General features: G+C 43.9%; 1 protein-coding gene across 1 annotated transcript in view; it reads left to right on the top strand.

Moving 5' to 3' along the window:
• Window positions 1-8,446: 8,446 nt before the first annotated feature.
• rftn1a (raftlin, lipid raft linker 1a) overlaps window positions 8,447-24,314 on the top strand; it is a gene marked incomplete at its 3' end in the record, with an annotated part of 281,242 nt that continues 265,374 nt past the window's right edge. The window contains exon 1 of the mRNA XM_084312018.1: window positions 8,447-8,574. The remainder of the gene's footprint in view (window positions 8,575-24,314) is intronic.

Consider the following 24,314-nt stretch of genomic DNA (forward strand, 5'->3'; position numbering starts at 1 on the left):
TCTATTTAGCGATTAACGTCACTGAATTTGAGCTCCTGTTCTAATACCTGCATTCTTGTTGGCCTCATTGACTCCTTTAGATAGCGCTAGATGTCTGTAGATCAAAGCTCTTGCTGTTCACGCTCGAGGAAAATCACTGCATCAATTTCCCTGGTGAGCTGTCGATCACATTTTTGTATACTGCTCATCTTGACCGTTTTAACTCTGAAATGAACCACGTAATGTACACGATAGTTCCATCACAAATGGGTTCATAAAAAAAAATAGGAAGTTTGATCACATTTTTGCAGTTCACTTGAGAAATTCACTTTATATATATATATATATATATATATTATTATTATAATTTTTTTTGCACATATTAATTTTATCAAGTGTGTCTAAGCTATCTAGTGTTTTATTCATGTTTAATTTAAATGTGTACACAGATTTGGTTAGAATTTTCAGGTGGACATTTGTTCTGTTTAATTGCTGTTCTCTTGTTTTTATAAGGACTTATGTTTAGAAATGCAAAACATTTGCCATTTCATGGGGTATATTTGCGGTTTATATTTTCCTTGTCTTATTAAATTTTCTAAGCACCTTCCAAATGCACCCCAGTTGGAACATACTGTAGTTCCGTTTGGCCATTTGATCTCAGGGTCCTCTTTTATGCCTGCTTGCAATTGGCAGTAGCCACTAAACAAGATCAATAATTGTTTTCAGGGAGCATTGGCACTGAGCACTGTTATGTTTGGTTTATGTTATTGTTGACGTGTTTGTGTGGTTTTATTGTTGACGTGTTTGTGTGGTTTGTACTTTTTTGGAAAATAAAAGTACCATTTAAGCATATGTCCATTATATGCCAAGGGGGTGTTGGTGTCCCAAATATGTCTTAGCGCTGTGAGCCACCACTCGTGTTACGCTCTCCCATAGCCCGTTCACACCTGCCGGTTCCGGTTCCCCAACCTATTTTGAACCGGGCCGGCGCGTTCAGACCGAAAATGTATTTGTTGGCAACTTGAAAAGTTGGTTCTCAGCTGGAACAAAAAATATTGTTTTTTCCTTGCGAACCGTGACATCATCCTCGGTGGGCGTGTCATAATCTAGGCTGTGAAGACGAGCGAGAGAACAGACAGCGACTGAAGGAAGGAGACAGCGACTGACAACAATGTCGGTGGGGAAAAATAATTTGCAGTGGTCTGCCGTGGAAACGAAATGCTTGGTGGCCATTTGGGCATCAACAGAGTTCTATTTACCTCAGGAAACACCTGGTGTAAATTCATCCATTCTTGATTTAAATACTTAAAATAATATCTTACCTCATAACAATATTTACATTGTTATCCTACCTCAAACGAACAGCGGAATTTGTTGACACTTTGTTGCAGAAGCATGTAAACACACTCAACATTGTATCCAGCTCCGGTGTAGGCTACGTCTTCAAAATATATAACATTATGTATACTTTTTACATACCATTCGCCTTATACGTAATCGTCTTCTCATCGAGGAGACATGTGGTAGTCTACACCCTCCCCAGACCAACAGAGGAGGCATGTGGTAGTCTACACCCTCCACAGACCGACAGAGGAGACATGTGGTAGTTACACCCTCCTCGGACCAACAGAGGAGACTAGTGGTAGTCTACACCCTCCTCAGACCGACAGAGGAGACATGTGGTAGTCTACACCCTTCTCAGACCGACAGAGGAGACATGTGCTAGTCTACACCCTCCTCAGACCGACAGAGGAGACATGTGGTAGTTACACCCTCCTCAGACCGACAGAGGAGACATGTGGTAGTTACACCCTCCTCAGACCGACAGAGGAGACATGTGGTAGTTACACCCTCCACAGACCGACAGAGGAGACTAGTGGTAGTCTACACCCTCCTCAGACCGACAGAGGAGACCAGTGGTAGTTATACCCTCCTCAGACCGACAGAGGACACTAGTGGTAGTCTCTACACCCTCAGAGGCCTTAGATACTGAGCCTAACTATTACCCTATTGAAATATAAATATACCAGTAGGAAGGTAATAATAATAATAATAATTTAGGACCTGCTCCGAGGTCACCATTTGGCACACATGCGAACCATGCATACAATGCGTATCTGCGATTAACCCATCCCGTCGTAGGTAGGGTCATAATATACTATACCTACCTATAGCCTTATTGAAAGATATACCAGTAGGAAGGTAGGGTCACAATATTACTATACCTAGTTATATCCTTATTGAACTATATACCAGGATGGTAGGGTCACAATATATATACTATACCTACCTACTAGCCTTATTGAAATATATAGGGGACTTCAGTCACAATATACCCACTTAACAGCCTAATAACATTTAATTACTGTATATAGGATGGAGAGGTGGCACTATCGGAATCAGAAAGGTCTTTATTGCCAAGTAGTTTACAAATGCAAGGAATTTGATTTGGTGTGACAGTAACAGACAGACAATTACCGTAGAATAAAATAAAAGGTAGAATGAGAAATGGAATAAAAACTAAATTAAAATAGGTGTAGAATAGAATTATAAAATAGGCCTACACGATGTAGTCGAGTATATATACTAATTGGAATGAAAAGGGTTGTGCAATTGAGCAGTAATGTGCAAAAAGAATGAACAACTATGAAGAGTATATACAATTATATACACTGCAGTGTGGGTGTAAGCCCAAGACATTTCCCAGCTCATGGGACAATAAAGTGACTATAATATTCAAGTCAAGAGTCACTTTATTGTCCCATCAGCTGGGAAATGTGTATTATAGTCCAGTACCCACCTCCTCAACTATACCACCACGCCACACTGGTTTAGCATACTGGTCTGGCAGTTTTTCCATTCTCTCCATTATTATAGGAGCCGACATTGGTCCACACATGGTTGTGTTGGAAGCACCTGTGCCTCTTGCCTGCCACTCTGAGTTTGCTTGGGCCTGTCGGCCTGGTTTTCAGTCAGGGTTCCGTTGACTTGGGTTTTCCTTGGTAAAAAAAAAAACGGTTATCTCTTGGTCACCAGGCATTTTGTTTTTGTTAAAGATTAAACTGGACTTTGAAGAAGTCTTTATTCATTGCACACATTGGCAATGTCGTCATGCAGTGACACACATGCGATGGGCGGCACACACGGGAACACATGCAATTTTGGGGTCGCCGGTGAAATTTCATCTGCGCTTGACCCATCCCATCGTCCTTCCCCCCCCAAGGGCAGCAGACATGGAGGACCAATCCAAGTGCTTCTGTCCGTCTTCGTCAGGGACGCGACGGCGTTAGCTATCTGTTCTACATGTTTTTCCATTGGGTTTATATTCTCAAGGGGAAACCCTTGCGAGCACGGGGAGAACATGCAAACTCCACACAGAAAGGCCTGGGAGATACCCTACCTGGCAACCTGGTCCCCAAGCGGGAATCGAACCCTGGACCTTTTAGCTGTGAGGCGAGTGGCGACTGTTAACCACTACACCGCCATTTAGCCCAGTCACAGGCTGATGGTGTCACCCAAGCTCTCCAGGGGGGATGTGTCCACCACTTACCCCCCGTCCTAACTCCTCACCCCAAGACAGGTGCCTGAATTATGGATAAGTATGGATGGCTCTTTTATGAAATATGAATTTTTTACCGGCAACCAACTAATGCATAACTAAACATGTGGCTTAACGACCTCGACTACCGCTTTGCAGGAGTCTGACACACGCGCAGGTTACACCTAGAACACAGTGAACCAAGACGATCATTGCCTTGTCTTTTCGAAGTTCTTTTTCATTTAATTTTTATTTATTCGTACATGGAATTGTTACAGTCCAACAGTGTCTTCAGTACATATACTGTAGTTCACTTAATATGATCCACTAAATTCCATGGCCGAAAGGAACAGGAAGAAGAAAACGTATTGTGCCTGCCCCTCTATAGTGCAATGTTTACCAAACCAAACTAAATGTACATACTTATTTTGCAGAAATGAAAACAACACAATTAAATTAACATAAATAAATGTGATCAGTTAAATTGCATATTTACTGAGGTTCATTCATTTATACACACACATGTATATATATTTATAGTACACTGTTCTATTATATCATTGTCATATATCATCATAATGCCTATGTTACTTTCATACGTGTTACCCCACACAGTAACTCAAATATGGTAGGATGAGTGAACAATATAGTATTCGCATAGAATTGTAATCGAGCACATTCTTTGCCTTTTTCACACTTGGCTACCTTCTTTTTTATGTACATTACTTTTGAGAGGTTGGTTCGGCCTCAACCCGGTACCAGTTCCTGGAATTCGGTATCGGTACCCAACGGTACCTTTTTTCGGTACATACCTCTCTTTATTCAGAACATTTTGCAACATGTATTGTTGTAACACACCACACAAACTAAATCGCATGATCATGTATTGTGTTTTTAAATGTTTAAATATCAACATTATTTGGCCATCCACAGTAAATATTATCAAACTCCTCGTCTGGTCTTTCCAAAGATCCAAGAGACGGGACAGTAATATAATATATTTGTGGAAAAGGCTCCCTTTTTTCTAGCATATTACACTCTTATACTAAATATGTAAAGGTACTGACATTTGGTACTGATTGATCTAGCGCAGGGGTTCTCAAACTTTTATACCACAACCCCATTTTATTTAGGAAATTTTTTTGGCGACCCCACACTTAATGTATCGCGTAATTTCAACGTGGAATTAAGGAATATCAAAATAAAAGCACACGTTGAACTTGATCATGCATATTTATTTGAACATTTAATTACAGCACTATGTTATCAATACACATTTATAAAACGAGGCATATTTAGCCAAAATGTTGTGTTGCCAGAACATAAAAAAATATATATATTATAGATTTTCTCCCCTTCTTTTTTTACTTGCCTGTCACCTACCCACGCGTAGTCGCGACCCGTACTTTGAGAACCGCTGATCTAGCGTGAATCGGTAGTCTGTAGTACCGATGTAATTCGGTCGCTACCCTTAAAAGTACCGGGTCCGGTACCCAACCCTACATATCGCCCTTACTGAACCAAATGTAAATTTGCCTACGGTGAGAACAGGAGCGTAGAGGATGCCGTCTCCTTACCGGTACTGTCCGCCCTCTCCCACCTCGATGACGGCAGCAACACCCATTTAAGAATGCTGTTGACTTTAGCTCAGCTTTCAACACCATCATCCTCCCCAAACTCAGTGATCTTGTGGAAACCAAGGACCTCGACATCAACCCCTCCGTCTACATTTACATTTAGTCATTTAGCTGACGCTTTTATCCAAAGCGACTTACAAGTTCTGTACGACAAGTGATCAGGAAGGGTACAACTCTATCAGCTGAGTAACAATGTTCATCAAAGTGTTGAGTGCTTCAGTGTAGGTTAGTATATTAGGACAAGTGCATGACAGTAAGGTTAGTTAGGGTTAGATTTGTTTTCCCCATTTCAGATAATGGTTGAAGAAGTGCGTCTTTAGTCAACGGCAAGCGATTGGTCGGGTTTCGGCTGTCCTAACTGTGGTGGGCAGTTCGTTCCACCATTGTGGGGCAAGGACTGAGAATAGGCGGCTTCTCCTTGATGACCCTCCCGGAGCTCGGATAGGAGTGGGTCTGAGATGGCCAGAAGATGCAGAGCGTAGGGGTCTTGAGGGTGTGTAGTTAGAGACCATTGACCGGAGGTAGGCGGGAGCGGTTCCCTTTGCCGCACGGTATGCCAGGTCGAGGGCCTTGAATAACTGGCCTCTATAACTGGATACTTGACTTCCTAACCAACAGACCCAGTATTCCCTACAGGAAGCTCAGTTCCATACTTGACTTCCTAACCAACAGACCCCAGTATTCCCCTACAGGAATCTCAGTTCCATACTTGACTTCCTAACCAACAGACCCCAGTATTCCCTACAGGAATCTCAGGTCCATACATAACTTCCTAACCAACAGACCCAGTATTCCCCTACAGGAATCTCAGTTCCATACTTGACTTCCTAACCAACAGACCCCAGTATTCCCTACAGGAAGCTCAGTTCCATACTTGACTTCCTAACCAACAGACCCCAGTATTCCCTACAGGAAGCTCAGTTCCATACTTGACTTCCTAACCAACAGACCCCAGTATTCCCTACAGGAAGCTCAGTTCCATACTTGACTTCCTAACCAACAGACCCCAGTATTCCCTACAGGAAGCTCAGTTCCATACATGACTTCCTAACCAACAGACCCCAGTATTCCCTACAGGAAGCTCAGGACCAGCAGGCTCAGGAACAGCTTCTTGTCCTCAGACGCCACCTGACTGAACTCTGCACAACAATGTATATCATAACACATAATGATAACCATATGCCATGGCCTGAAGTGAGCTATTGCTTTTATAAATCGGTTACCAAGTAGGCTATATGGCAATATGACAGTAAGACACACTTCAATTTAAATGTTTGTGTTATTATTAGTAATTTTTTATTAGTAAATAATAATGTTCAAAATAGAATAGACCCTCCTGCCTGCACTGCAAGGTGGTTGCTACTGTATGCAACATACACACTAACTGGCATACCTTTTTTTTTATAGTCGTATTTACGGTATTTACCAAGGCCAAACACTGTTTTAACATACAACCTAGGGCCGTTATCATACAGTTTTAATGTTTTTTCAGGCGAGAATGTACCCATTTAGATTCCAAATATGTAGTCAGTTGAACCTCTCTTAGTCCATGTATGGGCATTTGTGCGTGCTGTGACGTGAGGTATTCCTCAATCTGCAGTCTCCTAAGTTAGACCAGTCCATCAACAAGGCTAAGGTTTTCTTTTCCTCAGACAGAGTGATACTGATTACACCATGATTTTGTGAAAAGGAATCATAGTTGTGGATATATACGCTCATTATACCATGGCTATAAACCAATCATATTGCTTGATTTGAGCTATCCGTTGTTTACTCATATTATTTAAACCACTGGCTAGATTGGTTTATTATCATAGACAGTGTATATTTATACTTATACAACGGATAAAGTGATGGTTGTATCCAGATTATTTGATTATTGACACTTCCACTAAATGTATTCATCTAGCTATTATGGGGAGACTGATACATTACACATAAAGGAATATAGCAGGACGGTCTGTTACGATGGTTAAACCTCACATTGAACTGGGATTCCCAGTTAAACTGGCATCAACCCCAGCCAGTCCTGTCGCAGCTAGTCAATATCCAAAAACTGAGAACATTTCCAAACAGGAGTTATTTGGAAGAACTGATTACATATTTGGAATCTAAAATATTAAAACTATAATAATTGTCCTATAGGTTGTACGTTAAAACGACATTTGGCCTTGGTAAATAGTCTGCATATCTGCTGGAAAAAAGGAAATCCATAGTTGTTAGTGTGTATGTTGCCTTGCAGTGCAGGCAGCCAGGAGGAGGGTCTATTTTATTTACTAATACAAATGTACTAATAATAACATAAACGTTTAAATTCAATTGTGTCTTACTGTCATATTGCCATAGCCTACTTGGTAACTGTTTTATAAAAGCAATAGCTCGCTTCAGGCCATGCCATCATGGTTATTATATGGCTGTCAGATGAACTACGCCCCTTAAGCTGTGATCTAATAACCAAAATACCATGGCCTGTCATGAATCTGGTATGTCATACATTTATAGATGTAGCAGTACTGTCTATCTGTAAGTATGTCATATATGTTATGATGAATTGAAAATGGGGGACCCTGATGTAAACAAGATGAAAGTCTTTCTCTGGTCTGCATCCCCTTAACAATTGTATATGTATTGAGTCGTACTGTACTGTACCCATTCTGCAATCTGTTAATAAAGTTTTCAATCAATCAGCTAACTTTATTTCGTTGTAGGCCTGCACCCGCACCTGTGCAATGGCAAGAAATAATTGACTCTAAACTTGCATCTCTAATCATTTGAACTAACACCTCTATAGTCCTATATGGTGCTATTTTAGAGTTAGTTAGTCGCCATCTGCGTCGCCTATTATTAAGACAGTGTTTTCTTTAAAAAAAATTAATACATGTTTATTTATAAATTTGTTTGCTCTTCCCATCCTCCTCGCCTCCTGTTCCTCGTGTTTCCAGGCAGGCTGCTGAAACAGTAGCGAGGGAGGGGAGCAGGGGGTGGGATGAGGAGCAGCAGACTGCCTGGTCGCTCCTTCTTCACGCTGCACACACGACCAGGAGCGAGAGGAGGAGAGAGGCAGCAGCTGGTAGGTGAGGAGGGACCGGGAGTTTTCATCCGCGGCGCGTAGAGCAATAAGCGATAAGGCTTTATCTTCTTAACCGGATGAAAGCATGACCTGCCCCCGTGGTGCCTTTATAGTCGTTTTATCCGGCGTGATCGTAACGGGGGGAGAGGAAGAGGATAGCGGGGCTTGACAGGACCAGGCGTCAAGAAAACAGACACTACTTAATAGTTCTCCCGCGACCACAAAGAGAAGTGTTGACTTGAAGTAATACTCAACAAGCGTCGCCCTTCCAACGCGGCTCGACCGTGCCGCGCGCACCGACACCATCCAGACGATCGCGGGTGTTGTCCGATTTGGGAAGCAGTCTGTCTGTGAGTTTACATCTTTATGATTATATAGCAGCCTATACCAGATGATTCGATTCGATTCGATGAGATTGTTTTACATTACATGTATTGTCACTCATTCCACAGAACAAGTGCAATACAACGAAAATAAATGGGCATCTAACCCGGGTGCAAATCTATAACAGTAAAGTGTTGTACAATTACGCATGAACAGCAATGCACAATTAAGTGTGATAGAGATAACAAAATACTGGTGATATGTGCTAAATGTATGTACAGTACTATAATTATGCTATACAGTGATACAGGTATACATATACTATGGTAATAACTAAGCCATGCTGGCCAGTGTGTATAACTAAGAGGTATGGGATATTATAGTTACAGAAGTTAATTGCATGGGCAGCTGGGCTGATGATAACCCCATTGTGACTGTGCATTGAGCATAGTCTCCTCATCCTCACCCTGAATTCGTTGTGATTGAGTGAAAATACTCTCGTTTTTTTAGAGGCACGTTTCATTTGTATTCTTGACAGCGGTAAACAGGCCCAGAGCCCCACTGTTCACTGTCAAGAGAGGTTGGAGCAGTGGCGGCTCCTGGATTATTCTCCAGAGGGGGCGCTAGGGGGCACAACAGAAGAGAGAGAGAGAGAGAGAGATGGAGAGAGAGACCACGGCGGGTGCAGCACAACAGAGAGAGAGAGAGAGAGAGAGAGAGAGAGAGAGAGATGGAGAGAGAGACCACGGCGGGTGCAGCACAACAGAAGAGAGAGAGAGCGAGAGAGAGAGAGAGAGAGAGAGAGAGAGAGAGAGAGCGTGAGTTAAGCATTAGCTGAGTGGCTAACAGCAGCTAAAGTTAGCTGAGTTGGCTAAGAGAGAGAGAGAGAGAGAATTAACTCACTTTGTTTAATTGAAACGTGGTGGGCTTGATAAAGTGTATAATCCGCTGTTGATGATGTATATCCAGACCACTGTCCACTGTCCAGACTGCATCCGCCATAGCTTGTTAGCTGTTAGCACCACACAACAAGACAGTACTTGATTTCTTTGTCCATTTCCGCGTCGAACAGACTGCAAACTATCTGGCGTTCTATCGCCATGCTCTAAGACAAACTCTAACCTTAACCAACTTTGAAAGAGTGCCTAAGCTTAACCGTCGAAAGAACTTGCAGTCACGCTCTAAGACAAATAGCTGCATCTCACAAGTCACAACAACACAACTATATCTACCACCAACCTAGAATAAGCTAGAATTGGAACATAAAAAGTGGATTCGGCCAATCAGAGATCGTCTCCGCGAAATACTGCTACGGAAAAAAAAACTGACGTCGGCCAATCAGAGAGCGTCTCCGCGAAATGCGGCTACGGAAATTCTTGACGCTGCTGCCTAGACCGCTTCAAATCGCGCCCGGATTCCAACATAATAGTCATATTTCAATGCACAACGCGTTACGCACTGATTGGCTGCGACGGATACAGCGATCAAACAGTGACGCGCACTCAGAGCGCTATTGCGTCTAGCCCGGGCCGAGAAATACAAAAAAATAGTGAGTCACTTCCTGTTCAGGAAAACAAGTATTTTTTATTTTATATATTAACGTTATATTGTGCATTGGAAACACAAACATACTTAAAATGAGTAAATATTATTCATTTTAAACATGTTTATATTATTTATAGGGCTATAAAACAAAAAACAAAAAAGTTTTTTTTCTTCTTCTCTGATTTAACAGGTGGGGCGGCGCCCTAGCGCCCCCGGTGGCGAGCCGCCACTGGGTTGGAGCGAACTGAGATAACGCGTGACAGAGTAGAGAGATGGAGAGGAGGATATATTCAGAGAGAGAGAGAGAGAGAGAGAGAGAGAGAGAGAGAGAGAGAGAGAGAGAGAGAGAGAGAGAGAGCAGCTCCGAGTGAATGAATGAATGAATGAATGAATGAATGAATGAAAACTTTATTTAACAGATTGCAGAATGGGTACAATACAGTACGGCTCAATACACACAATTATTAAGGGGATGCAGACCAGAGAAAGACTTTCGTCTTGTTTACATCAGGGTCCCCCATTTTCATTTCATATTGACATTTAAGACATAATCAACATACATGACATTTATGGCATAGGGACATATAGGTATTTAGTACTGATACATTTGTGACATATACAGTATTCAAATATACAGTACTGTTACTCATAGATCCTGACAGAGTATATATACATATGATGGGGAGGGGACTGTACATTAGGAGGGGGTGGGTGGGTGGGAGAGAAATATACATATACGGCGGGGAGAGAATATATACATGCGGTGGGGAGGAGACTGTCTATTAGGAGGGGGTGGGGGTGGGGGGTTTGGACATTTACGGTGGCCAGTTTCGAATTGCAGCCTCCAGTAGGTGCTCTTTAAGAGCAGTTTTGAATGTGGGTAGGGATTCACATTCCTTTACAGCTTTGGGTAGGGCGTTCCACATTGATGTGGCATAATTGCGAAACGTGTTTAGTCCCTTGTTTGAGCCGAATCTGGGTTTAACATGATTTGTTGAGCTTCCTCTGGTGTTGTGGTCGTGGTATTCACTGACCTTTGGGAAGTATTTTGACATGTACATGGGTACCTTAGTCGTATAGTGTAATATGTAGACAAGGCCCATTGCAAGTTGCTGTACTCTGTCGTCTACTCTAAGCCATCCTAGGTTGTCAAAGTGTGCAGGGGTGAGGTGGGTTCTAGGGGTAAGGTCAAGTAGTAGTCTGACTAGTTTGTTTTGTGATGTTTGTAATCTTGTTTTTAGCGCCTTTGAGGTGCTTTGGTACCATGAGGTGCAAGCATAGTCGTAGTACCCTTGAATGAGTGCTCCTGCCAGAGTCTTCAGGGTATTCTTGTTTACCAGAGAGGAGATCCGGTACAAGAATCTAGTTTGTTGGTTGACTTTTTTTTATTACATTGGATGCCATTTTGTCACAGGAAAGATTTGCCTCTAGGATGGAACCCAGGTAGGTAATTTCATCTTTCCTTGTGAAAAGCGAGCGTTTTATGTTCTGCTTGCATGGTGCCAGACTTTAGTGCCAGTTTGATTGAAGTCAAAATATACAAACTATATCTGAAGAAATATACATCAACCAATGCATCAAACGTTACCAGTTAACAATGCAACAAATTGCAGATGAGTTGACATCCGAGGTAATAGCCTGACGGCCGGTTCATAATAAACGAGGTGGCTGATCCCATTCAACCCAATGTCGGCCGAAGTGAACGTTTCCACACATGGCACTAGATGTGCGTTCAGTGGGCTGACCCTGATTAGCCGTAGTCGACTGCCAACCTCTTAGTCGAATGCACAAAAAAAATATATTAAAAAAAAATATTCTTCTTTTTCTTCTTCTTTTTTTTCCAAAAGCAAAGAGGCCTAGAAGCGTGGCTAACGCTAATGGCGCGCATACCAGCGAGGCGAACTGCCTAAGAAAACACTGAAGGCACTGAAAGAGGAGTTCAGTTCACCCGTCTAATGAACACACTAGACTAGACAAATATCAAGATGTATCCATCAGTGGACCAATTGCATGTTTTCGCAGAGGACAAGAAGCCTTCAGTCGACTACTTCAGATATTAAGCACCCCCCCACAGCCCAAATGGAATGATACAAAAAAAAAATATATATATACATATATATATATATATATATATATTCTAATCCCCCCCCCCCCCCCCATCCAGGGGGGTAGTCGACCACCAAAGTCGACTATCCAAATCCTTAGTCGGGGACAGCCCGTCACGCGCTACACGGTGACGCGATGACCCTTCCTTCTTTTATAGTTTTCTTGAGGATAGAAGACGGGACCTCTCTGGTCCTGCATTATTCCTAACAACATAATAACTATACGCTATAAAACTGGCAAATGCCAGTGTGTAAAGACTTGCGAGACAAAGTTATACATCAATGTCATCATAATTGTTTTCATATCCTCTACATGCGGTGCCATTAAAACACCGTTTGAGGTCCTGGAGGAGGGGGGGGGGGGTTAACGACACATCCCTCCCAGCTCTCTCTCTCTCTCTCTCTCTCTCTCTCTCTCTCTCTCTCTCTCTCTCTCTCTCACACACACACTCTCACTCCTCTTTTCTTCTATTCCCTCGTCACCCCCGTTTATATTTAGTGTGGCACACTGTGGCTCTTCTCATTCAGCCTGTCCATCTCACGCTCTCCCTCGACAGCGGTTGAATGGCGCGCGCCCCCCCCCCCCCCCTTCCCCTCCTCCCAAAGAGCAAGCGGTGGCAACACGCAGACGGATTATCCTCCCGTGTAATCCGCGTTTGGTTGCCCTGTCATTTAAAAAAATCCCTATTACAAGAGCCCCTCTAACGAGAAGCCCTGCACACCCTGCTTCCCGTCTCCCCCTCTTCTTCTTCTTCTCCTCCTCGTGCCTTCTTTCTCTCTCTTTTCATCTGTCTCTCTTTCCCTCCTCTCTCCCCATTTAATGGAATGCTTTGTGCCGTACAGTCTTTTGCACGAGCTGCTTGTTTGTGTGTGCTCGAGCGCTCGCACGTGTGCTATAGTGAGATATGTTTGTACAAAAGGGCTTTATGCTTCAACAGAGACGTATCAAGTCATGAACTTGCCTCGCCTACTATTTTCTTTTTGAAGTGGTTACTATTCTGCAGACATAGAGAGACGTGTTTATCTCCAGAGGGCTCAGTTTAGAATCTGATCTGAAGCTTTCCAGATGATAAAGTGTTGGGATGAACTGGTGGTGGTTATAGGATGATGGAGAAAAAAAGGACAATTATTTATATTATTTACCTGTGCAGTCGAAAAATTGCCTCAGCCACTACCACCATCATCATAGTTTATATTTGTCACAGCCCACCACATCAATGATGGCTTTGATATCAATAGATTACACAAACTGAGAAGATAACATACTTTAAATGCATATTGCATCCACTGCACTTTCTTTCCTATAGTCGCATGAACAGATTATGGATCAGAGGGCCCCTGGACACAAACACCTCTCTGGGGTCCACAGAACTCACCAGCACGCATGGTAGATCTTCAAGATTGGGTACAATATGGCCTAGGGATGTCCTGATTACCATTTTTTGGGCTTCAGAGCTTAATTATCGTAGAATAGTCAAAGCTTTGTTCTTCCTGCGCGAAGGTTTCAATGCGGTGGGTACATGTGTGTCAAAATGAATGTTGGATTATTATTCCTATAGTATAAACTATTTCTTATGTTGACGTAGGCAAATGTTTAGAGTGGTAAAAAAAAAGAAAACTAAGCATTCAAACAATCATTTTCACATCGATTATACCATGGAAGTTTCGAAAACATTCGAATAGGGATTTTGACATTAATTACCATGGCAGCAGTTGAAGCTTTGAAACATTAGAATAGTGATTTTGACATTAATTACCATGGCAGCGATTGAAGCTTTGAAACATTAGAATAGTGATTTTGACATTAATTACCATGGCAGCAATTGAAGCTTTGAAACATTAGAATAGTGATTTTGGGGGGGGGGGGGGGCAGGTGGCGCACGGAGATTACGTTCGTCACCAACACCGGGAGACACTAGGATTCGCCTGTTCGAATCCAGCTCCCGGCGTTGCTATCAGCTTGGCTGGCCTCTCACACTGATACAATTGGCTGTATCAGGGGGTGGGAAAGCTGAAGGGTGGGTCCTGGGCGTTGTGGACAGCGACCCCTACAGTTCAGTCGGGGCGCCTGCTCAGCGAGGGTTGGAACTGAGGAGAGATAGTGTGGCCTCCCACACGCCACACTCTCCCCGGTGAGAACCTGCGCGGCCAGGTTGGCCTGCCCCAGGCTGCACATGCGTCGGAGGAAAGCATGTGACAGTCTCCGGTCTCCCGGACCAACAGTAGGGGAAAGTACGCAACGACCAGGAAGGGTGGGATGGGAGAAAAATCGGGAAAAAGGAGGGGAAGAAAGATAATACAAAAAAAAGAAAAAAAAAATAGTGATTTTGGAGCGGCTAAGTGGCGCAGTGGGCAAGGCGCTCGTCACTAACGCAGGAGATGCTGGGTTCGAGCCCAGCTCTCGGCGTTGCTACCAGCTTGGCTGGTCGTTCATACTAACATTAGTTAGTAAACTAAATTGGCAGTGTTAGGGGTGGGAAAGCTGGTGGGTGGGTCCTGGTCGTTGTAAACAGCGACTCCTACAGTTCGGTCGGGGCGCCTGCTCAGCGAGGAAAGGATCTAAGGGGGGTAGTGTGATCCTTCCACACGTTACACCCTCTCAGTGAGAGTCCGCGCTGCCAGGTGAAAAGAAGCGGTTGATTGGCTACACTACACATGTGTCGGAGGAAGCATGTGATAGCCTCCACTCTCCCAGACCGACTGTAGGGGGTAGGTGCGCAGCGACCAGGAAGGGGATTGGGAATTGGCATAACGACTAACATTGGGATGGGAGAAAAACGGAGGAAAAAGAAGGGGGAAAAAGATTTTTTTTTTTATTTTATTTTTTTTAATAGTGATTTTGACATTAATTACCATGGCAGCGATTGAAGCTTTGAAACATTAGAATAGTGATTTTGACATTGATTACCATGGCAGCGATTTAAGTTTAGAAACATTCTAATAGTGATTTTGACATTGATTACCATGGCAGTAGTTGAAGCTTCGAAGAAGTTAATCTCCAGTAAGAAAAAACTTCACATTCACTATGAAATCAACAAAGAAAGTCTTCACTCCTATAATCTGGAACTGAAAAATTCCAGACAATCCTTCTTCTCTGACATTATCAACAAAAACATCAATGATGCTCGCACTGTTGATAGGCTGACTAACCCCCCCGCTACAAATAGCCCCTGATCTGCTGATCGGACCCACTGTCAAATTATCTGCTATCCACTGTCAAATGCAATGAATTTGTGTCCTTCTTTAGGGATACAATTGAAAATGTCAATTTAGCTAGTAGCTCCACATCAAGAAAAATATGGCTTCACTGCATCTACAGGAAAGTAGCTCAATAAACATGATCCAGTTTAATGTCATTGGCCACAGAAAACTAGAAGAAATGGTACAAGGCCTTAAGTCTTCATCGTGTTGCCTTGACACCCTGCCAACAAGCTTTCTTAAAAATGTTTACAGTTGCTTGGCGACTTACTGCAAATAGTTAATACATCCCTACTAACAGGCATCTTTCCAAAAATCTCTCAAAACTGCAGTTAAGCCCCTACTTTTTTCTTTTCTTTTCTCAGGCCTCCCAAAAAAAGAAATCAAACAACTGCAGCTCATTCAGAATGCTGCTGCTAGGGTTTTAACAAGGACTAGGAAAGCTGAACACATCACACCAGTCCTCAAAACGGCTGCTAGTCTATAAATCACTTAACGGGTCAGGTCCTGGATACATCTCTGAGTTGCTTCTACAATATGAACCCTCTCTAGACCTCTTAGGTCATGAGGGACTCGTCTGATAACTGTTCCTAGGACCAGAACAAAACATGGTGACGCCGCATTGATTGATTGATTGATTGATTGAAAACTTTATTAACAGATTGCAGAATGGGTACAGTACAGTACAGCTCAATACATACAATTGTTAAGGGGATGCAGACCAGAGAAAGACTTTCGTCTTGTTTACATCAGTGTCCCCCATTTTCAATTCATCGTATTCTGCTACTATGCCACATAGCTGGAATAAACTGATCTTAGATCTACCCCAACTCTGCCTATTTTTAAGAATAGGCTAAAAACTCTTGTGTTTGTTTCAGCTTTTTTTGTTTTGTTTGTTTTAGTGCACTGAAAATCTATTTGTGAGAATGTACCGCTTTTATACTGTACCCTTCTGTGTTCCTTTTATATATATTTTTAATTCCAGAGAATCATTATTTCTTTATGCTGTGCCCTCTCCTTGTTATAATTAGTTGTGTACAGCACTTTGGATTGCATCTGTGTATGAAATGTGCTTCATAAATACATTTGACTTGACTTGACTTGAAGCATTTAGGTCAGCTCTCTCATTGTGCCACACTTTAAGGTTTGAAAGTGATCAGATTAGTGATCCCAGCAGTCAGGCAGTGTCCATTAGGGGCAAAAAAAAACATATATTGCAATGTTTTGCGTGCTGATATCATATCGATAATATAATAGATAATATAATATAAACGGATATGTATCGATATATACAAAATATATATATATATTTATTTTTACTTGACATTGCTGCAATAAAAAAGTATTGAAGTGAGAACAGACTGAATCTTATTAGGTAAAACAGATGATGTATATTTATTTTTATTGCCGATGTTTTCCGTTGGGGACATCATTTGCAGTTGAAAAAAGGTTCCCACCCCTAGTGTCCATGTAGCTCATCAGGTTATTTTACCCGTTGTTACCGATGTGCTTCTTCCGTTGCCCGGCAACCCCGGAGCAGCGGAGGCCTGCCGGGTCCGACCTCGTTATTTACCAAGACATTTTGACGACTTAACATGTTTTGTTTATAACCAATGATCTAATTATGAGACAATGCATCGTGTGTGCTCATTTATCATCGATGGGATATAAATAAATAAATGTTCACACACTGGATCACCTTTACCCAACGAAGAAGACCCATCTGGGTCGACACATCGTTCTCACAGTATTAAATAAAGAAATAAAAATAAATAAACCATACTCGGGAACACTCAATCATTCAATCTTTATTTCAACTCGAAAATACATTAAGGACAAGCCATACAATACAATACAAACATAATAAATACATGATAAATGCATGATAAATACATTAAATATACAATAAACAATACAATATACAATAAGTGCAAACATAATAGAGTTTGTACAGTAAATTAAAACAAGACACTTAACCCCTAATTGCTCCTGATGAGCAGGTTGGCACCCTGCATGGTTGCCTCCGCCATCGGTGTGTGAATGTGTGAGTGAAAAATGTGAGAAAAAATTGTACTTTGGATAAAAGCGCTATATAAATGCAGCCATTTACCATTTACCATTCAAACAACTGCAGAATATGGTGGAATGGTTGGCGATCAAGGATCTAAACTGACCAAAGGAGACCAAAGTATTGAGTTTTAGAGTCTGTTGTATGACGCTCCACGTGTCAGAGGAGCACAGAAGTTCAGTATATAACTCTAGGTGCTTTAACCCTTTCACTACCACACGGTTGACCCTTTTCACTGTGACGATACATAAGGTTAACCCTTTCACTGCCACACGACAAGGGGTCGTCGTTAACCCTTTCACTACCACACTAACCATCTGCAGTGTGGTAGTGAAAGGGTAAACCTGTAGTGTGGTAGTGAAAGGGTTAACCTTCTGTAGTGTGGTAGTGAAAGGGTTAAGTGTGAGCCAGTCTTCGGAACGTGCACTATAACACAAAAGCAGTGTGCAGGTGTTTTCTTTTCCTCTTCAGGGCCCCCATGACCTTTGGCCCCTGGGGCCAGTGCCCTGTTGACTAGCGTTCAAACCTGCCACCTGGGGGGCAGCAGTCGCCTAAGGGTTGCTGGTTTGATCCCCCAGACTGGCAGGAAAAAAAACCTGTGTAGGGAAGTGAATGAATAACGCTCTCTCTTGAGCAAGGCACTTAACCCCTCAAATGCTGTGCTGCTCAGTGAACCTAGCCCATGGTTAAATAAAGGTTAAACAAACCAAACATCATAAATAACCTAAGAACCTGTGGGAACAGGGGAACACAAGCACCTCCCTCCTCCTCCTCCTCCTCCTCCTCCTCCTTCTCCTCCTCCTCCTCCCCCTCTCCTTTCCTTTCTCCCGCCTCTTAACCCACTTTCACCAGAGTCAATGGGGAGGTGCTGGTGTAAGTGGCACGCAACCCAATTTAAGAATTGTGTTACGCCTATGCTCATTCCTTTGTTTTAAAAACAGCCCAAAAAAAGAATATTGCGAACATGAACAACCAAGTGCTAAAACTGAAACCTGTGATGTCCTCAGGTATAAAGGCTGAAGCTGCTGGACGGTGAATTGGGTGAGACGGTAAAGGTGACACTGAGAGCACCCCGGGCAAGGTTCTGTTCCGTTCTGACTGAGCACACTGGGGACCGGAGAACACTACTTTAGAATCAAACCCATTTGGGTATGAAAAAAAAATCTCAAAACGTTCTGTGGGTTCACAAAATCAGTCACCCCAGTTCATTGTTCAGTGGAGCAGCTCCGGACGTTTAGAGAGAGGAGCTCAGGTTCACACATATCGATCTAAACCTTCCCAGGCAGTGGAGATAACACTATCGGAAGTCTTAACCCTTTCACTGCCACACTACAGAAGGTTAACCGTCGGTAGTGTGATAGTAAAGGGTTAACCGTTTGGTAGTGCGGCAGTGAACGGGTTAATGTGGGGCGATGTTCCCCTCGGGACTGGGGCCGTCAGTGCGATCCATGCTGCCCCTCACGCTAGCTCCGGCGGGTTAGCCACAAGCTAACGCAAAGTCAATGGGGTCAGGCTCCTCCTGACAACTGAAACCTATTGACTTTGCATTGGTTTGTGGCTGACTAGCCGGAGCTAGTTTCAAGTTTCAAGTTTCTTTATTAGTTACAAAATACAAAATACATAATACTTTTATATGAAATGCTTTTTTCTGCTAGCGTGAGGAACAGCGTGGCTTGTCCTGAGAAAGGACTCTACCGATCAACAACATTGTTGGTTAGTAGCAAATATGGCAAAAAGGGTTACAAAAATCACAACTATATCTTTAAATGTGCCTGTTTTGCGTCTGTCCCCCACAGTGGACAGACCGTATTAAAACGCTGGCCTGGAGGCAGACTGCTTGTGAGACGATCTGAACAGCCCCCTCCCCTCTAATAAGCCCAGGGGCCACTGGCTGGCTGGAGACGGGGTAACAGTTAATGGGAATAACTGGCTCAGCGGGGGGGCACGTCTGCTGCTGGAAAACACAGACAGACGGATGTTGGTGGTTGGAGAGAGGGAGGGAGGGAGGGAGAGAGGGAGGGAGGGAGAGAGATGGGGGGGATAGAGGGAGAGGTTGGAGGGGGGGTGGAGGGAGAGACATAAATATAGGCAGGGAGGGGTGGCGGGAGAGAGGTATAGACGAGGAAGGAGGGGTAAAGGAAGAGAGAGCGGGGGATGGTGGGAGGAGGGATGGACGGAGAAAGAGAGAAATAATGACCGATGGGAGGAGGGGGGAAAGAGAGACTGAGTGAAGGAGAGGTGGGGAGGGTGGAGGGCGAGAGGAAGGTAAAGATAGGAATGGATGGAAAGAGCTGGAGGGAAGGAGGGAGAGATCACAGGAGGAATGGAGGGAGAGAGAGAGAGCTAAAGACGGGGATAGAGGGAGGGAAAACGAGATGGGGAAGGGATGAAGGGAGCGAGGGAGCAGGGAAAGTGAGAGGGATGGAGGGAGGATGAGGGAATGGATAGAGGGATAGAAGGGATGGATGGAGGGCGGCTGATTGGCGCAGTGGGCAAGGCGCTCGCCTCTAACGCAGGAGACGCTGGGTTCGAGCCCAGCTCTCGGCGTTGCTACCGGCTGGCCGGTCGTTCATACTAACACAATTGGCAAGTGTTAGAGGGTGGGAAAGCCGGTGGGTGGGGATTTGACATTGTGGACAGCGACTCCTACAGGTCGGTTTGGTGACGCCGGTGCGACGGAAGCAGGAAGTGACGGGGGCAGCGGGAGCCTCCCACGCGTTACTCCTCGCCACTGAGAGCTCGAGCTGCTGTGGTGAAAAGATGCGACAGGCTGCCTCCTTGTGTACCGGAGGGGACACGTGATGCAAGGCTTCTGTCCTCACTACAACCGACCTGTGGTAGGCATAGTCTAGCAAAGTTCAAGACAGGGGAGGGAAGAATTGGATACACAAAATTGGGATGGGAGAAAAATAGAAAATGGGGAGAAAAAGTGGATAAAAAAAAAAAATAAGGGATGGATGGAGATAAATTGAAGTTAAAGGGAAGGAAAAATTAGGATGGATGGATGAAAAAAAGGCCATCGGAACAACTACTCTGCCTGTGGTACCAAGATGAAGACGCAGTATTTAGACAGTATTTAGTAGTGTACATTCAGCTCATTATATACACTCATTTGAAATGTGAAATGTGACTGTGGCACTAGATGAAAGGTCATATGGGTCACCATAATTACCAGGCGCCCTCTTCTCGGGTTCATGGATGTGCACAGCAAAATGTCATGGCAATCTGGCCATTATTTTTCAAGATATCTTGTTCACAGTCAGTCAGGCAGACAAACTGTGGCAAAAACACAAGCTCCTTGGCGGAGGTAATGAACATGTGACAAACACCACTAAGTAATTTATACACAAACAATATCTCCATCAAGGGACTGCAAATGTAGACAAAGAGTGTCCAAATTACATGCTCCAATTCTCTCCAGTGCTCAAAACTTTGTTTTTTTATGTTCCTCTTCTCTCCCATTGTCGTCTTTCCAAGACGATAGCTGGTCTTACATTTACATTTACATTTAGTCATTTAGCTGACGCTTTTATCCAAAGCGACTTACAAGTTCTGTACGACAAGCCATCAGGAAGGGCACAACTCTATCAGCTGAGCAACAATGTTCATCAAAGTGTTGAGTGCTACAGTGTAGGTTAGTTTATTAGGACAAGTGCATGACAGTACGGTTAGTTAGGGTTAGATTTTTTTTTTTTTTTTTTTTTTAATTCAGATAATGGTTGAAGAAGTGCGTCTTTAGTCGACGGCGAAAGATTGGACGTGATTCGGCTGTCCTAACTGGGGTGGGTAGTTCATTCCACCATTGTGGGGCAAGGACTGAGAATAGGCGACTTCTCTTTGATGACCCTCCCGGAGCTTGGATAGGAGTAGGTCTGAGGCGGCCAGAAGATGCAGAGCGTAGGGGTCTTGAGGGTGTGTAGTTAGAGACCATTGACCGGAGGTAGGCGGGAGCGGTTCCCTTTGCCGCACGGTATGCTAGGTCGAGGGCCTTGAAGCGGATTCGTGCAGCAATGGGGAGCCAGTGCAGGTCCCTAAGAAGTGGGGTGACATGGGCCGACTTCGGTAGGTTTGAGATCAGGCGGGCCGCTGCGTTCTGAATGAGTTGAAGAGGCTTAGTGGCAGTGGCCGGGAGGCCAGCGAGCAGTGCATTGCAGTAGTCGAGGCGGGAGATGACTGTTGATTGGACGAGGAGTTGGGTGGCTTCTTTTGTCAGGAAGGGGCGTATCCTTCTGACGTTGCTCAGGAGGAATCGGCAGGTTCTGGTCGTCGCTGCGATGTGAGCAGAGAAGTTCAACTGGTCGTCGAGGACAACACCAAGGTTCTTGGCGGTCGGGGACGCAGTCACAGCTGCATTCTCGACTGTGATTGAAAGGTCGGTTAGGGGGGAGGATTTGGCCGGCAGGTGGAGCAATTCTGTTTTGCTTAGGTTCAGTTTGAGGTGGTTGGACGTCATCCAGGCTGAGATGTCGGACAGACAGGCCGAGATCCGCACAGAGACGTGGATATCTGAGGGAGGGAAGGAGAGGAAGAGTTGAGTATCGTCGGCATAACAATGGTAGGAGAAGCCATGAGACGTGATAATGTTACCCAGTGATTTAGTGTAGAGGGAGAAGAGAAGGGGTCCTAAAACCGAGCCCTGGGGGACACCCGTCCGCAGGGGGCGGGTGGCCGACAGGGTCCCTCTCCATGACACTTGGTAGGAGCGGTCATTGAGGTATGATGACAGCCATGTCAGCGCAGAGCCAGCCACTCCCATTCCTGCGAGGGCCGCAAGGAGGATCTGGTGGTTGACTGTGTCGAAGGCTGCAGATAGATCTAGGAGAATCAGGACAGAGGAGAGGCCTTTCGCTTTTGCTAAGTGAAGTGCCTCTGTGACCGCAATGAGGGCTGTCTCTGTGGAGTGACCAGTCCTGAAGCCTGACTGATTAGGGTCTAGGAGGTCATTCTGTAAGAGATAAGTAGTAAGTTGGTTGGATACAGCACGTTCAAGTGTTTTAGAAAGGAAGGAGAGAAGAGAGACAGGACGGTAGTTGCCTATGACGGTAGGGTCCAGGGTTGGTTTTTTTATGAGCGGCGTGACTCTGGCTTGTTTTAGGGAGGTGGGGACCACCCCCGAGTTGAGTGAGGAGTTGATGGTTGCAGTTAGGAATGGGAGGATGTCTGGTGCTATGGTCTGGAGGAGTGGGGAGGGTAGCTGGTCCAGCTGGCAAGTAGTCGGACGGTTTGACGTTACCAGTGTCAGGGTCTCTGCTTCCTAGTTTTCAGTATAAAGCAGTGTTTCTCAGTGAGTGTGTCCTGTCCTTCCTTAACAGAGCCCAGTACAGAGTGACTTCAACACAGTGTGGAAGTCTTCGCTCTTAAGTTTAAATTGATTGATTGATTGATTGATTGATTGATTGATTGATTGAAAGCAATTCAGTTTTATTTGTTTTGTAATTATTCTGTGTATTATAGAATACACCATGGAATGAAATTAAATAAATTAGCCAAAAACAATATTTAATGGATTTATGTTTGTGAAGTGAAGGGAATGCCAGTATTCTGACATTAATTCAAAGGCTGCATTATATCATCCTCTTCCTGTTGACTAAAATGACATGTTGGGTCAGATTTAATACTCCATAAATAAACAAATGTTCCTGGAATATAAGAGTATATACTCACTGCATTTGTTTGGCTATTGTGTCACAAAGTAAATAAACTCCCTTTGAAACGGTGACCGCTGTGTCATTTATGTTTAATGTAGACCTTTTTTTATTTGTATCTCAGCTCTTTGACTGCCAGAGTGGAGTGGACTCAACCTCGATGACTTGGACTCGGACTAGGGTAATGGGGACTCGACTCGGACTTGACTCTGGCTCTTCTTTGGTGACTCGGACTTGGACTCGGACTCGAACACTGGGGACTCGAGACTCGAGATTTAGTGACGCGACTACAACACTGGTCACATGTGCAGGCAGGATCTCCAGTGGGTTGAATGATCATAATGACTGGATATACAGTAGTGTGAGTGTCTCAGTGAAAGTGTGTGTGAAGGCGTGTTTTGTTAGTATCAGGATCGGAGAATGACAGCGTTCCCCCGTCCCGGTCAAGCTGTGTCCTGATCCTCTGATCCTCTGGAGCCTCTGCAGCTTCTGGCTCATGGAGGAGATCAGTGTCTGGCTCTGAAGTGACTGCTGAGTATTTACGACCGTTGAACCACATCTTCCATATCCACCCTTCATCTTCCATATCCACCCTTCATCTTCCAGTATCCACCCTTCATCTTCCATATCCACCCTTCATCTTCCAGTATCCACCCTTCATCTTCCAGTATCCACCCTCATCTTCCATATCCACCCTTCATCTTCCAGTATCCACCCTTCATCTTCCATATCCACCCTTCATCTTCCAGTATCCACCCTTCATCTTCCATATCCACCCTTCATATTCCATTATCCACCCTTCATCTTCCATATCCACCATTCATCTTCCAGTATCCACCCTTCATCTTCCAGTATCCACCCTTCATCTTCCAGTATCCTATATTTCTTTTTTTGTGATCACATTTCTTTCATTTTATTTTTTCCCTCACATGAACACAATACAGTAACTATAATAATAAGCAAGACTTCACAGGACAATAACAGCATTAATAATAATAACACAGTATCCTATATCTATTGTAGGGCAAATATAACTTTTATAAAACTTTTACTGCCTACTTGCCCATATGCGCATGCCTAGAGTTAATTATAATATTGTTATATTGTTTACACTGCCTATTTTTTTTTTGATCCACTTTTTCTCCAATTTTCTATATTTTCTCCCATCCCAATTTCGTATCATCCAATTCAACCCTCCCCTGTCA

Source organism: Notolepis coatsorum (assembly GCF_963971535.1).
Source record: "Notolepis coatsorum genome assembly, chromosome: 4".
In the NCBI taxonomy this organism is placed as follows: Eukaryota; Metazoa; Chordata; class Actinopteri; order Aulopiformes; family Paralepididae; genus Notolepis; species Notolepis coatsorum.